Source organism: Tamandua tetradactyla, chromosome 18 (assembly GCF_023851605.1).
Source record: "Tamandua tetradactyla isolate mTamTet1 chromosome 18, mTamTet1.pri, whole genome shotgun sequence".
NCBI classification, from domain to species: Eukaryota; Metazoa; Chordata; class Mammalia; order Pilosa; family Myrmecophagidae; genus Tamandua; species Tamandua tetradactyla.
In genome coordinates this window covers 69,285,215-69,300,552 of record NC_135344.1, presented here as the reverse complement: position 1 = coordinate 69,300,552, position 15,338 = coordinate 69,285,215, and the positions used below count along the sequence as shown (strand labels likewise).

The 15,338-nt window shown below is 39.9% G+C and overlaps 1 protein-coding gene across 1 annotated transcript in view; it reads left to right on the top strand.

Annotated features, from left to right (window-relative positions):
- Positions 1 to 10,186, top strand: part of L3MBTL4 (L3MBTL histone methyl-lysine binding protein 4) — a 497,842-nt gene extending 487,656 nt beyond the window's left edge. The window contains exon 22 of the mRNA XM_077135929.1: positions 9,958 to 10,186. The gene's annotated coding sequence lies outside the window, so the exon portion shown is untranslated. The remainder of the gene's footprint in view (positions 1 to 9,957) is intronic.
- Positions 10,187 to 15,338: the final 5,152 nt, after the last annotated feature.

Genomic DNA, 15,338 nt, shown 5'->3' with positions numbered 1-15,338 from the left:
TATTGCATGTAGGGAATTTGCTTACACCTCCTGTCAGCATGCAAGGCTTCAGAGGACCTCACCTCTATTCCACCCTCAGAGGTCCATCAGGGAGGCTCCCCTGACACCCAAGGGGCATCAGACTGTCTGGAGGGATCCTGGGAGCAAAGCCTTGACTACTTCACAGGGAGAAGTGGGTGCTGGGCTGGGGTCCTCCCTCAGCACCCCTCAAATGTTCTGCTGCTTGTCCACATCTAAGGTTCGAGTCTGGAGTTCAATGACAGAAAGAGAACCAAATCCGAGAGACAGATTCTTTGAGATCTAGAGATGGAGTCAAGAGCCATATAAAATCAGATCGTGAGGCAGCCTTGCTCAGGTTTATTATAGACAGGTGAAACCAAGAGCATAACTCAGAACTGTGTTTGGGCAGAAAACAATAATGAAAAGAAATATAAATCTGAAATTGAGATGAATGATAAACAAAGTTATTGCTTATCCTCACATGATATTTTGTTTGTTTGTCCCAACAAGAAGATTCTGGTGAGCCAGGTAACAGAGGAAAGTTAAGCTCAGACTCAGCTGCTTCCTTTCTGGAGATTTAACTTTTCCATTCTTTGCCTTTTTGATAGACCAATGATCATGGCACAATTTCCTGTAATAGAACTATACCTTGTGCAATATCCAGTGGCATCTAAATTTAATGTGTACAAACCCACTGGGGGCATGTTGCCTAGCTCATGATGGGATCTCCAGCAAAGTCTACCTAGGAAGGAGTGGGAGGTAATTGAGGAAAATATTATTTATAGGGATTATGATTTCTCATGGAGAGGAGTGTGTCAAATACCTCTAAACACTCAAGTGACCACACTGCTGCCTGGAGTAGATCCTCAGAGCAAACTTTTGACTTCACTTCAGGGAAAAGTAGGCACTGGGCATGGCTTCTCCCTCAGATGGTCAACTAGCTAGAGCCTCCTGGTTTAAAATATATCTACTCCTTGTTAGACTACTACAGTACAGAAACAGCATATGTACAGGATTTGCCTATACTTTCTGTCAGGAGGTAGGGATTCAGAGGCCCTTTTGCTCTATTCTACCCCTAAAGATTCATCAGGAAGGCTCAGCTTAAACCCAACACCACCGTGTTGTCTGGAGGTATCCTAGGGTCATTAGCTGCATAGTGGGATTCTGCTAAAAGTTGGATAGTCAAATAAGGAGTTATTTCAAAGGGGAAAAAATTCAAGTCACACAAAACTAAAGATACCCCCCTCATTCATTCACACATCTGTATGAAACCCCAAGTGTGCTGGGGAGTTGGTGATGAATAAGAAGATGAGATCTCTTCTCTCATGGAGTCTGTATTCCTGGTTGGAGGGGCAGACTCAAAGAAGCCAAACAAATAAATAAAAAATATTATTGGAGACTATCATTAGGACCATGACACAAATGAATAGGGCTGGGCTTGCTGACCAGCAGGATTTCAGGAAAAGACTCTCTAAGGTCATGACAGCTAATCTAAGCTTTGAAAAATCAAGAGGCAACCGAGTAGAGAACCTGGCAGATTGCACTAAGCAGGAGGAGTAAAGGCAGAGGTCATGAGGCAGTTTTCTGTCTAGAACATTAGGAAAATGACCAAAGGACAGTTTGACTATAGCATAATAGGCAAGGTGGAGAGGAGAAAGGACAACAGAACCAGATCAAACAGCACCTGATGCTTCAGTTTTATTCGAAGATCAATAAGAGCTCATTAAAGAGTCTCAGGGAGAAGAATGATATGAAGAGACATTTTTTTCTAAGACCATTCTGGCTTGTATGAATATTAGATTTGTCAAGAACCAGTATGGAAGCAGGAAAACCACTTCAACAATCAGCATTGACACCGAGGCAAGATGGCGGGTGGTATTGAAGGGGGCGAACATGGAAACTATCAAAGATCATGCCTGAAGGCGGGATGCACAACAAATCTTCATGGATGGGTTGGAGTAGGCGAGGAAAATTGAAGAGTTTGCAATGACTCCTGTTTTCCTTTGGTTTATTAACTGAGTGGATAGTAGTCTTGATTTTTAAGAAATAGAAGATTAGGAGAAAAAGAGGTTTTGGGAAGAAGATTCAAATTTTTCTTTTGGATTTTTAATATTAAGAAGCCTGTTAGATGGAGGTAATTCCCCCTAGACAAGACATTGCTGGAGCAGCATATTAACTAGAAAAGTGTCTTTGTTAAAAACAATCAGAAAGAAAATTCTTCAAATCCATAAGCCTCTTTTATAAGTCATTTTTCTAGTGCTTTGGGAGAATGGATGCTGGAGCTGTCTGCCTGGGTTCAGATCTCAACTTGGTCAACTTACAAGATGTGTGATACTGGGCAGTTTATTTAACCTCTTTGTACCGCATGTCCCTCACTGTAAAATGAGGATAGTCATAGTAGTTGGTTTTTAGGATAGTTGTGATGATTAAATAAGTTAATATATGTAAAAATGTCTAGGGTATAAAAAGTGTTCAATAATAGCGATTGATCCAAAGTCTCAAATTGAGTATTACTGTGTCTTAGTTTGTTAGCTCTTTTTTTTTTTTTTTAACTTTCTGTTATGGAAACTTGCAAACATATTCAGAAATAGAGACAGACGTATGCTGACAAACTCCCTTGGACTGACAGGCAATGATTCATTTATATGTAATCTTGCTTTTCTGAAACCTCCATCTACTTCCTCTACTCTTACTTGATTATTTTGGTGCAAATCTCATACAGCATGTTATTTCATTCATAAATATTTCAGTGTGCATCTTTAAAAGAGGGTGTCACCCTACAATCTGTTTTGTAAATAAAGTTTTATTGGAACATAAAAAAACGAAGCAGTCTGTTAGACACACAAGTTGAAATGGCATGCAGGCAGTTGGATGTAGAAAGCTCTTAAAATGGTAGGAAAACCGAATGCAAAATTATGTTGGCTATCATCCTGACTCTTGTGTTGTAGTTCCCCCTTCCCCTAGATCACCCTCTGCCCACAGGGTTTCTGACAAACTCATCCCACTTCTTGGGCCACCCCAGGTTTGCTAGTTGATGTGGGTGAAGAATCTCTTCGACTCCTAAACTTCAGAGTCTTTGGCAGTGACCAGAACACCCAACTCTGTGTTTGGTTCTTGTATGTACTCGAGGTGGAACGGGCAAAGCTACGCACAGTAGGCACATAAAGGCTTGTTAGAAAAAAAAAAAACGGTTTATCTTCATTAGCTTTTTTTTTAATAGGTGAGAATGGGGTGGGGTGGGAGGGATAATTAGCAAGCATGAGTCTAATTTCCCTCCATGTAAAGAAAAGTGATTTATAGATCTGCAGGCTAGGCTTGAATGTTCCCATGAATCATTGGGGGATCTTGTTAAAATGCAGATTCTGATTCAGAAAGTCTGGAGTAGTGCTTGAGAGTCTACGTTTCTAACAAGCTCCCAGATGCTGCCCTAACTGCTGATTCTCAAATCACACTTCGAGTGCTGCGGGAATATGCTTTACATACAGTCCTTCCATAAGTGGGCAACCTTTTAAGTAAAAGGGCAAAGTTAAGTGAGCACAATGAAGTATGATCATAGGAACTGTGGGTTAGTGCCACTTGACATTTATTGCCTTATGTTGTTAATTATCATTTCTCACCCCTGCATCTTATTTTCAAACAAAATTGTATCTGCCTGGAAATAAAGGACAAAGTTCTGTTGTTTTTTATATATCCAACTCCATTCTCACGCTTTGAGAAAGTAACTAACTGTCTGTCTTGGTTTTCCTGAGCTTCCATGCAAATACCTCACAACGGGTTGGCTGAAACAATGGGAATTCATTGGTTTATAGGCTCAGAGGCTAGAAGGCCTCCTTCTTCTCAGGATCAGCAGTATGCTGGTTCCTTGGCAGTCCTTGGGTTCCTTGGCTTTCCCATCACATGTTGATGTCTCCTCCTTCTTCTTCTAGTTTCCTGCTGACTTTCAGGGTCTGAACACCTCTGACTCTGGCTTCTGGTTTCTTTATCTTTCTAAAGCTTCCAGAAATCCAGATTAAGACACAACCTGATTCATTTGGGCTATACCTCAATTTAAAATAACATCTTCCATAGGTCCTCCTTACAATAGGCTGATACCCACAGGGATATGGATTAGGATTAAGAATGCATCTGTTTTGAGTTACATAATTCAATACACCACACTGCCCAAGAAATATTTTTTTTGCCTGACTACTAAAGGAGTCCCCTGTAAGTACTATGGACAAAGATCTATTAGCATTAGTTAGGCTTAGGCAGAGATGGCAATGTGGTTTTAGCTAGGAGGCTTAAAATTGAAATCAGATAGCTTTACAGTCATATCTACATGCAATAAAGAGAGAGAACGTGTATGTCTGTATTAATAATCTGGGTTAATTGCATAGCAGGATTCTTCTGAAAGTTGGGTAATTAAATAGAAATATTTCAAAGCACCTGGCCCTCTAACTGTTTCTCAGTTACAAAAGGATTACATGAAACTGTACATCTGTATTAAAAACAAATTAAACGATAATCATGAATATGCTGGATGTGAATTATCTGGAACATTTTCATGATTGTTCTTTAATTAATTGCTCCATAATCTGAAAGCTTCTCTGCCTTTCAGTATGTGTGGCAGCATGATATTGTATATTGCTTCCTCACTAACAGCTGAACGGTATACCATGGCAATGAAAAGAACATTTAGTGATGTAGGAAAGCAATCTGTGCATGGCTGCCATTTGGAATTTAGTACTGAATTACACGCTGTAATTACTATGAAGACCATTGTCTGAATGATCGTCATCTCTCCGGGGGCCATCACTTTCCCTCTGTGCTCGAGGGGAAGAGAGTTCTTGGCATGGCAGCCAAAGCACAACCATCTCAGGGCTCTGCGGATGACTGATACTGGCCTCTGTCCAGCAACACATCTCAGCATATCTGCTCCAAATGGTGGGCCAACCCCAGGAACAGCAGGGAGGAAGTGAAACCACAGCTGTCTTCTCATTTTTCAGAACTATCAATTGCTCCATCTTTAATAAACCCTTTCTAAGCATCTAATTGAGTGAAGTTCTGGGCTGGGCTGTAGATAGGAAAATAGGGGCAGGGTTTCCGTCTTTAGGAAGTTTATCGTCTTCTAAATGTAGTTCTGAGAGGGCAGGGGCTTCATCTGCCTGGCTTATACTGTACCCCCAAATCAAGGGGGTGGTTGGCTTATAGTAGGCTTTTTAAAAATATTTTTATTGACAAATCTTCACACACATACAGTCCATGCATGGTGTACAACCAATGGCTCACAATATCATCACATAGCTGTCTATTCATCACCCATGATCAGTTTCAGAACATTTGCATCACTCCAGAAAAAGAAATAAGATGAAAAAAGAAAAATCTCATACCCCCATACCCCTTACCCCCCCTTTTATTGACCACTAGTATTTCAAGCTACCCAATTTATTTTAACCCTTATCCCACCTATTATTTGCTTATTTTTTAATCCATATTTTTTTTACTCATCTGACTATACCCTGGATAAAAAGAGCATCAGACACAAGGTTTTCACAATCACACAGTCACATTGTAAAAGCTATATAGTTAGCAATCATTTTCAATAATCAAGGCTACCGGAATACAGCTCGACAGCTTCAGGTACCTTCCCCCAGCCACTCCAATACACCATAAACTAAAAAGGAATATCTGTATAATGAATAAGAATAGCCTCCAGGATAAACTTGTGACTCTGTTTGAAATCTCTCGGCCATTGAAACCTTATTTTGTCTCATTTCTCTCTTCCCTCTTTTGGTCAAGAAGGCTTTCTCAATCTCGTGATGCCAGGTCCTGGCAAATCCCAGGAGTTCTGTCCCATGTTGCCAAGGTGATTTATACCCCTGGGAGTCAAGTCTCATGTATGTAAGCAGGAGATCAGTGAGTTCGCCAGCCAAGTTGTCTTAGAGAGAGAGAGGCCACATCTGAGCAACAAAGAGGTTCTCTGGGGGTGATCCTTAGGCATAATTATAAGTAAGCTTAGCCTATCCTTTGCAGGAATAAGTTTCAAAGGGATGAACCCCAAGATAGAAGGCCCAGCCTATCGATTTGTTTGTCCCCACTGCTTGAGAGAATATCAGAAATTCTCCAAATAGGGAAATTGAATATTTCTTCCTTTCTCCCTATTCCCCAAGGGGGCTTTGCAAAGGCTTCTTTATTCACTGCCCAAATTACTCTGGTATATATTGGGATATCACACTAACCTGGACAAACCAACAAGATCTCATGCCCTATTCAAGATCCCATGCACTTATGTTGTTCAACTAAACTGACCATGCAAGTTAAATTAGATAATTCACTACCCAAAATATAAAGTTTGCACCAAATAAACATCTCTTCCTTTAGTCTCATACAGAAGTTGAAGTTTTAAAATACGAATGATATCATCCTTCACCCTGTATTCTGAACTGCCCCAGTCCTATCCAGATGAGATTTGTTCATATCGAGTCAAAGTTATAGTAGGTTTTTAACAAATATTTCTCAAGTGAATGGATGGATGGATGGATGTTTGGATGGATGAATGGATAGATGGAAGGTTGGATGGTTTGAGTGAAAAACACAAATACACAATGATGATTAATAGAAGACTATTTCAGTTTTCCAGCTGCTATGACAAATATCACACAATGGGTTGACCTAAACAATGGGAATCCTCTGGCTCACAGTTTCAGGAACTAGAAGGCTTGCTTCTTCCTAGGATCACAGCATTTTGGTGGCCAGCAACCCTTAGCTTCTTAGCCTTTCTTTCTGGGTTCCCACTGGCTTTCTGTTTCTCTCTGTGGCCTTCTCTTTCTGGGTTCATTTTCCTTTGCTTGTAAGGGCTTCAGCTGTATTGGATTAAGGCCCTCCCTCATTCAGTTGGGAACACCTTAATGAATAATGACACCTTCAAAGGCACATTCCTTTTGCGGGGGACTTAAGTCAATCCTGGGCAAAGACTATACAAAATAAAGCAATCACCACGATTTCTAGAACTCCCACTAAATCAGTGCCAGGTGCTGTCCTGGGGACTCTGTACGTTATCTGTTTTAATCTTTTCTACAACCTAGAAGCAGCTGTGATTACGACACCACTGCGCATGTTAGGGGGTGTTATGAAGGGAGGACATACATTGTGCCCAAGCCCTCATAATCCGTTAGTGATAAAGTTGGTAGGGCTACCAACTCTGGAACTCAACCATTGGGCATACTGCTCTCTCTCCCAACTTTCATAACAGCTAGGAACTTCCAAATTGTGGGTCCAAATTAAAAGAGAAAAAGCAGTGAGTAATTTTCTGTCATGGGATATACTAAACCACGATGGCAAAGCAATCTTTGTCTTGTTGGTTAATGTTCTGTAGTCCCCAGGATTTTCATACAGTCTGAGCCCAAGGAAGAGTAGGGCTCTTCCAGTTCACCCACTGGAAAGAAAAGTCAAGAGGAGAGACTTTACCTTGGAAAGAATTCTACATTTCACTAGTAGGCAGAAGCAGATGACATTTCTTCTTCAAGATAAACTACTATAGAAAACTTTACCTCAAGCAGTTTTTAATATTCAGAATCTGTTACTGACAGCAGAACTGAAGAGTGAAGGCAAAAAAATTGCCAAGATCTTCTTTCAAAGTGATATTTCCAGTGCAATCATTTAAAAATAATATTACAACAAACAAGTCTATAGTTTAATTAAAAAGGAAGCAAGCATTGCGCTGGTTTGAAAGGAAGTATGCCCCCTAAGAAAAACCATGTTTTAATATAAATCCCATTTCATAAAGGTAGAATAATCCCTATTCAATACTGTATGTTTGAAACTGTAGTCAGATCATCTCCCTGGTTGATGTGATTTAGTCAAGAGTGGTTGTTAAATGGGATTAGGTGATGACATGTCTCCACCCATTTGGGTGGCTCTTGATTGGTTTATTGGAGTCCTATAAAAGGGGAAACGTTTTGGAGAAAGAGATTCAGAGAGAGCAGAGCAGAACAATACAGCCACGAGAAGTCGAAGTCCACCAGCCAGCAACCTTTGGAGATGAAGAAGGGAAATGCATCCTGGGGAGCTTCATGAAACAGGAAGCCAGGAGAAGCTAGCAGATGATGCCCTGTTTGCCATGTGCCCTTCCAGCTGAGAAAGAAACGTTGGACGTCGCTGGCCTTTGTGAACTAAGGTACCATTCCCCGGATACCTTAAATTGGACATTACTATAGACTTGTTTAATTGGGACATCTCCTCAGCCTTAGAACTATAAACTAGCAACTCATTAAATTACGCCTTTTAAAAGCCGTTCCGTTCTGGTGTATTGCATTTCGGCAGCTAGCAAACTAGAACAAGCATGAACACTGTGAATATTTGAAATGGATCACAGGCATAAAAGCTGAGGGTTTACTCCTCAAATTATTCAATCAACACTTAGCATGGACGCATTATAAAGCCTCAGACCAATAATGGAAGATCAGTAGAGAGCAGAGGTTAGGAATATGGCAAAGTCAGAGAACTCCCATAGTACTAAGCACTGGGATGCCGGGGACATGTTTATAAAGGAAGGTGAAGGACATCCCAAACAAATTTCACTTTCCTTCAACATTTTGCTGTGGGTTAGCCACCGTATTGTTTCCTGTATTAGTCAGGGTTCTCTAGGGAAACAGAACCAACAGGAGATATGTGTAAAAACTATGAGATTTTGTCAAATTGTCTCCGCAACTGTGGGCATGAATGAGTCCAAATTCCATAGGGCAGACTGCAAGCTGGCAACTCTGATGAAGGTTTTTGATGAATTTCCCAGGAGAAGCTGGCTGGCTAAAGTAGAGATGAAAATTCTCTCTTCTGACTGCTGAAATCATCACATCTTTTAAAGCTTTCAACTGATATTATGAAACATCTCTCATTGCTGAAGACACTTTCTTTAGTTGAGTGTAGATGTAATCAGCCATAAATTCAATCAACTTAATGATGAAGTAAGTCCCTGAAATGTCCTCATAGCAAAAGTTAGGCAGGTGCTTGCTTAACTACAAAACTGGGCACCATTATCTGGCCAAACTGACACATGAACTCAACCATGACAGCCCACCCATTGTCTACTTGATAGCTATACACATCACTTAAACCACACTTAATCTCTAAATAATAAACAAAAACTGTCATACTTTTGCCTAGCAATACTCAATAGTCCTGCCTACAACCAAAAATGTACTAAATCTCCCCAGAATAGGGTACAAGTCCTTGGGTAACATTCACTCTTAATCTTGATATCCTATAACTTAAATACTATGACATGAACAATACAATCTATGTTGTGTGATAAGGGGATAAGATAGAGAAGAAAACAAAAGATATTTGCTTTATGTACAGATACAAATATATTCAAAACCAGGAATAAAATATCTGTATCAATACAGTCCTTATTTCTGCAACCGGTCATGTGGTCATAGTTCATATAACAACTACTTCTTCCACTATCCTTTCCATGTTCCTTTTATTCTCAGCAAACACTTCAGCTGGCTGTGGTTCTTTGCCTTTTAGGGTGACCCAAACCTTCATTCCTGAAGTTTCTGGACCATTGGTAGTCCTACCTGGATTGGGTTGTTTCAGTTTTCCATTGACTTTAATCACAGGGCATGGTAGTACTAAGAGACCCCCTTGAGGATCTCCTGTGTTCAAGAAAAACTCTTCTTTACCTCCATTGTGCAGTTGCAATCCTATTTCCCCTTGATAGTCAGGATCAATCACCCCAGCAAGTACAGTAATCTCCCAGAGGCATAAGAAGCCCAGGGTGGCCAGGTGGCAGTTTTAACTTCCAGTTCAATCGAATCATTGTTGTGTTTCCTGGTGGACGCACTCTTCCTTTTGGAACTAAGACCTGTAGACCAGCAGAGCTTGAGGTTGCAGGGAAAGGAAGCAAAAAATTTTCTAATGTATCAGTATGGGTAATAGTGAGTGGTGCCACTCTCATTTCCACCTCTTGATTCCTAGATCTGTGAATCCTGGCTATGGGAGAAACAGCACCATAGAATGGATGCTGATTCAGAACATATCCAGCCTCCTCGAGAGAACATTGCTCCAGCCCTGAAAGGTATTGCCACTTAATTGGTGCCGTTACTGAGTCTTCAAAAGGCTGTTCCATGGTTCTGTCAATACATCTGCTTCAGGAAGATTGGGATCATGGAAAGACCAAGCAATCCCAAAAGTACGTGCCCATTCCCAGTTCATGTGCTGTGAAGTAGGTTCCTTGATCAGAAACAATACCATGCAGTAACGTGACAGTAGATAAAGCATTCTGTATGTCCATGGATGGTAGTTTTGCCAGAAGCGTTGTCCACAGGGAAAGCAAACCTGTATATGGAATGTATGTCTATTCCAGTTAGAACAAGTCATTACCCTTTCCATGATGGAAGTGGTACACTGTAATCAACCTGCCACCAGGTAGCAGGGTGATCAGCTCAGGGAACGGTGCTGTGCCTATCACTTCCCTTTGGCATCAGTGGAGACCATGGTCAGCCTGGGATTGCTAGAGACACCAGACACTTTGAAAGACACCATTTTGCTCCTTCTGGCTTTCATTTTTCTGATGGAAATTAGTGGATGGGTAACACACACTTTATCTATTTTCAAGTTTTGTGGACCTCACTTTGAAAGGCACTCATCTAGAGACTGGATGCAGCAAGTTGTCTCAGGCCATAGCTGAGGAAAACATACAGATATACTTCAGGAATATACACTAAGAAGATCGATATGGATTATTCATTTGTGATATGTGGATATCTAAACCAAATGTGGAACTTGAAGGGATATTTAAGTTCACTGCAATGGTCACATTTCCCATCCCCTTTCGCTGCATTTCTAAACAAATGTTAAGGAAAATGTCACATTTTAAACTCTATAGATTCCCTGCCAAGGGTGGAACAACAGACACTAGGAAGGAGTGGCGTCTCTCTTGACACTAGTAATTGGACAGAATGAACTATGCCAGCGAACACATGGAGTGGGGAGGGGATGGGTTAATAAAAGCAGTTTACAGCAGTTGTCTTCAGTGTGACGGCCAGATTGGCAGCATCAGCTAGGCCAAGGAAGTGCAGCCTTTTTCTGTAAGGGGCAAGGAATAAAATATTCTAGGTCCTGTGGGCCAACAGGCAAAATTGAGGATATAAGGTAGGTGTCTATACAACAAGGGAGAAAACAAAATCCCACAAAGTGTTTATTGATGAAATTCACAATATGGTAATATCAAGTACACTTTCTTGTAATACAGGGCTACTAATGAGAAAAATGTAATTGGGGAGGGTAGCATTTCACTTAATTGAGGTTCAAAGCTAGTATTTACAACCATCAAGTCAATTGCAAAGAGTCATCTGTAAATGACCTTTTTTTGTTGCTCAGAAGTGATCTCTCTCTCTGTCTAAGCCCAATTCTGCAATGAAAATCATTATCCTCCACCCTAAGTGGAATATGACACCCAGGAGTGAAAGTCTCCCTGGCAACATAGGACATAACTCCCAGGGATGAGCTTGGTCCTGGCATCGTGGGATCGACAATGCCATCCTGACCAAAAGAGGGGAATAAGAATAACAAATAAGGTATCAGTGGCTGAGAGAGTTCAAATAGAGTTGAGAGACTACTCTGGGGGTCACTCTTATGTGAACTTCAGCTAGACACTGCTACCTATCATGGTTTGCCAAACCCCACCCAAAACTATTCCTGCCAACCCTAAAGAAGACCTAGGGCTTTATCTGAGATTCTACAAAGGTCCCATGCACTATTATTACTTTCCAGAAACCTACAACCTCCAAATAAGTTTCCAGATAACATAAGTCCTGAAATGTAGAGAAGTTAGCTTCTCCAGAACTTCAACTATCTCTATATCCCAATCCCATATTATTGACAGCTCTTTCCAACATGAAAAAGACAAGAATGGGCACAGCTGAAATAACTCCAAAGGTTGGGAGAATTCCACAGGAGATGCTGGAGTTGTACAGAGAAGGTAGGGTTTAACAAAGAAGTATGATCACGGAATCATTATATTGATATTTCCTTAGGTCTCCAGTGTCTTGGAGTAAGCTAGAAATAAAAAGCTAAAATTGTGGAAGTGTAAAACAAAAACATTATTAGCTTGCAGGTCTTACAAAAGCAGGTGTCAAGCCATGCTTGGGTTTTGAGCTGTATGGTAGTTTGCTGACCCCTGAGATCAACCAGGGAACTTGCTAGAAACTCTTCTGAATCAAAAACTCTGAGAGTGGGCCCAGCAATCGGTGTCTTCACAAGCCCTCCAAGTGATTCTGAGACTAAGGTTTGAGAATGGCCAGTTTTGCATTTTCTGCATGATTGCTCAATAAACCCACAATTTGTCTACTAAAGGGGGAAAAAGAAAATGTTGAAGGGCCAGAATTTGTCCCGCCTACCCTGTTGTTACCAAGGCAACAGCCAGTTCTCACTCATTGTCTCAGCCCCACTTTCCCATCCCCATTACTTTAATGAGAAGGGGTATGTATTTTTACTTTTAAAATAACTTTTTAGCTCTTAGGCAGCACATTTTAAAAACACCCTCAGGACATCTCTTGGAAGAGGCTCAAAGCCTGAGAGGAGAAGGCTCATGGAAACAGTGCTGGAAGGGTACCCAGACAGTCCTCAGTAGGTAGTCCAAAAGATCGGTAAGGGAAGTTGTGACTTCTTACCTTTTCAATTGCTACCTCTAGCAAGTGAAAAATAAATGGATCTACAACACAAGCTCTTGATTGAATTGATGGTCTTGGTACTATAATCCTTTCACAGAACTCATAAATAATATTTTTGTAGCAAACTCAGAAGGAAGGAATATAGAGACTGTCCCCTTGGACAGTAGAGTCAATTGCCTCTCTGACTCATCTCTGTCTTTCATTTACTGCCTCAATTTCTCCATGTATATAATGGAAAGAACCAATCAAACTCCACTGACAGTTGTCTTGAGAATAAACTTAAGTTTGTGAAGGTCTCTGCAGTTGACAAATGCTGAGAATTATTATTGGCTGCTGTTGACTTGACCAACTGGCACGATGATATTTATGCTGACAAAAACAGTCCTGGAAAGCTATATGCACACAGACTCCTTCTTTGGGCTAAAGAGACCATTCATTGATCATTTGGTACTTTTTTGGGCACACTGAATATTTTGCTTAAAGTTCAAATAACTCTTCAGCTCCACTGGGCAAGATGTCTCTGCCACCACTCTGTCAGGGATATTGATCACACCTCTACTCATTTTATTAAATTCAGGTCAGTTGAATCACTTGAGGATTCAACAACAAAAGGAAGAGGGGAAGGACAGAGTCTCTCAGGGGAGACCTTGGCAAGTCTTCCGGGGAGCAGTGTCCAAATGCAGATGTTTCCTATTAATATCACTTGATTGGTCGAATTGGCTGGCTGATGCCTAGGAAGTCACTAGGAGCCACAGCCAAGTGGATTTGGAGGTAAGACCAGAAAGGTCATAGATGTTGGAAGACCACTTCTTATTGCCCTCTTTGTCAAATTTCGCCTAAGACAGGCATAGAACTCCATGTATTTTCCCCATTGGGGGAGTTCAAAATCCCGTTCCTTCTCTCTTTAATTATTTTCATAGAAAGGGAGGGTATATAGTTTAGTGGTTAACCGCATATTCTCTGGAGCTAGACTGCTTGTGTTCAAATCCCACCTCAACCAATTATCACAAGGGTGACCTTGGGTAAGTTATTGACCTGCAGTGTTCTCATCTGTAAAACGTACTTCAGGACTGTTGTGAGCATGTATAGTGCTCAGAAAAATGCCTGGCACAGAGTAAACACTACATGTCTTAATATTGTTGCTAATGCTTTTGTCATTGTTAATAGCACTAGTAGGTGAAATCCCTAAAACTGAAATTGCTCAGAGTATATAGATTTTAAAATGTAAATATTACATTGTTGCATGCAACTGTGTTTTCCTAATTTCTGAGTAACAGAAATATTATCTTTTGGAAAAAGTGGGGTTTTTTGGTCTTTTTGACAGGTGACTAATTACGTTTCATTGTTGTCTTAAATTTGCATTGCTTTCCATACTAGTGAAATTCATCATTTTCATGTCTATTCAATATTTGAATTTCTTTTCTTATGAATTGCTCACTTATTCCTGCTATCCATTTTTCTAATTAAGACCTTTATTTTTCTCAGATATTGGAAAAAAAATGTATCATTATATTTTCATATATTAGAATTCTATGTTGTTGAATTATTGTTATGATTTTGATTAGCTAAAGCATTAAAAAATTTAATGTAATGCAATCAAATTTTTTCCTTTACGACTTCATTCTTTGCCTCCTGGTTGGAAAGATTCTCACCTTCCTGAGGTCCGATATATATTCACTTGTATTTTCTTTAAATTATTATTATTATTTTTTTGCATAGGCAGGCACCGGGGAGCAAACCCGGGTCTCTGGCACAGCAGGCGAGAAGTCTGCCTGCTGAGCCACCATGGCCCACCCTATTTTCTTTAAATCTTTAATGGTCTTAAGTTTTTTTATTTTTTAAATTTTTTATTTTTAAAATTCATATGAAATTCACTCTGGTGTGTAAGGACAAGCAGGGATCTTTTATTTTTTTCTAACTAAAAACTAACAATTCTCCTAACAAGAGTTATTTTAAAAATCTTCACCTGCTGACAAAAAATTTCTCCTCTAAAATAAAGTATTTTTATTGATTAGTCTATTTTTTAAAATTGTCTGCCCACTTTACTATAATTTTAATAATATGTACTATTAATTATTATAATTTCATGATACATTTCTCTCTGCATATCTTTTTCTATAACAAATTTTTTAACTTTTATTTTTAAATAGTTATAGAATAACAGGAATTGTAGAGATAGTACAGAGGTTCCTTATACCTTTTACCTAGTTTCTCCCAGTGGTTACATCTTACAATAACTATGATATACCATCAAAACCAGGAAAATGAGCAGTGCAATAGTGGCTTAGAGGCAGAATTCTTGCCTGCCATGCTGGAGACCTGGGTTTGATTCCCATGGCAAAAAAAAAGAAAGGAAAATGACATTGATAAAATGCATGTGTGTGTAGCTCTGTCATTTAATCGCATCTGCAAATTTAGCTAATGACCACTGCAATCAAGACACAGAACTGTCCTATCACCATAAACATCTCCCTCATGCTACTCCATCTGTAAACCCTGACAATCATGACTCTGTTCTCCATTTTTATGCTTTTAGCATTAGAGATAGTTATATAAATGGAAGTATACAATATAAACTTTTCGAGATTGGTTTTGTTCACACAGCATAATGTTCTTGTGGTTTATCCAAGTTGTTGCTCATATCTATAGTCCATTCCTTTTTTATTGCTGAATAATGGTCCATGA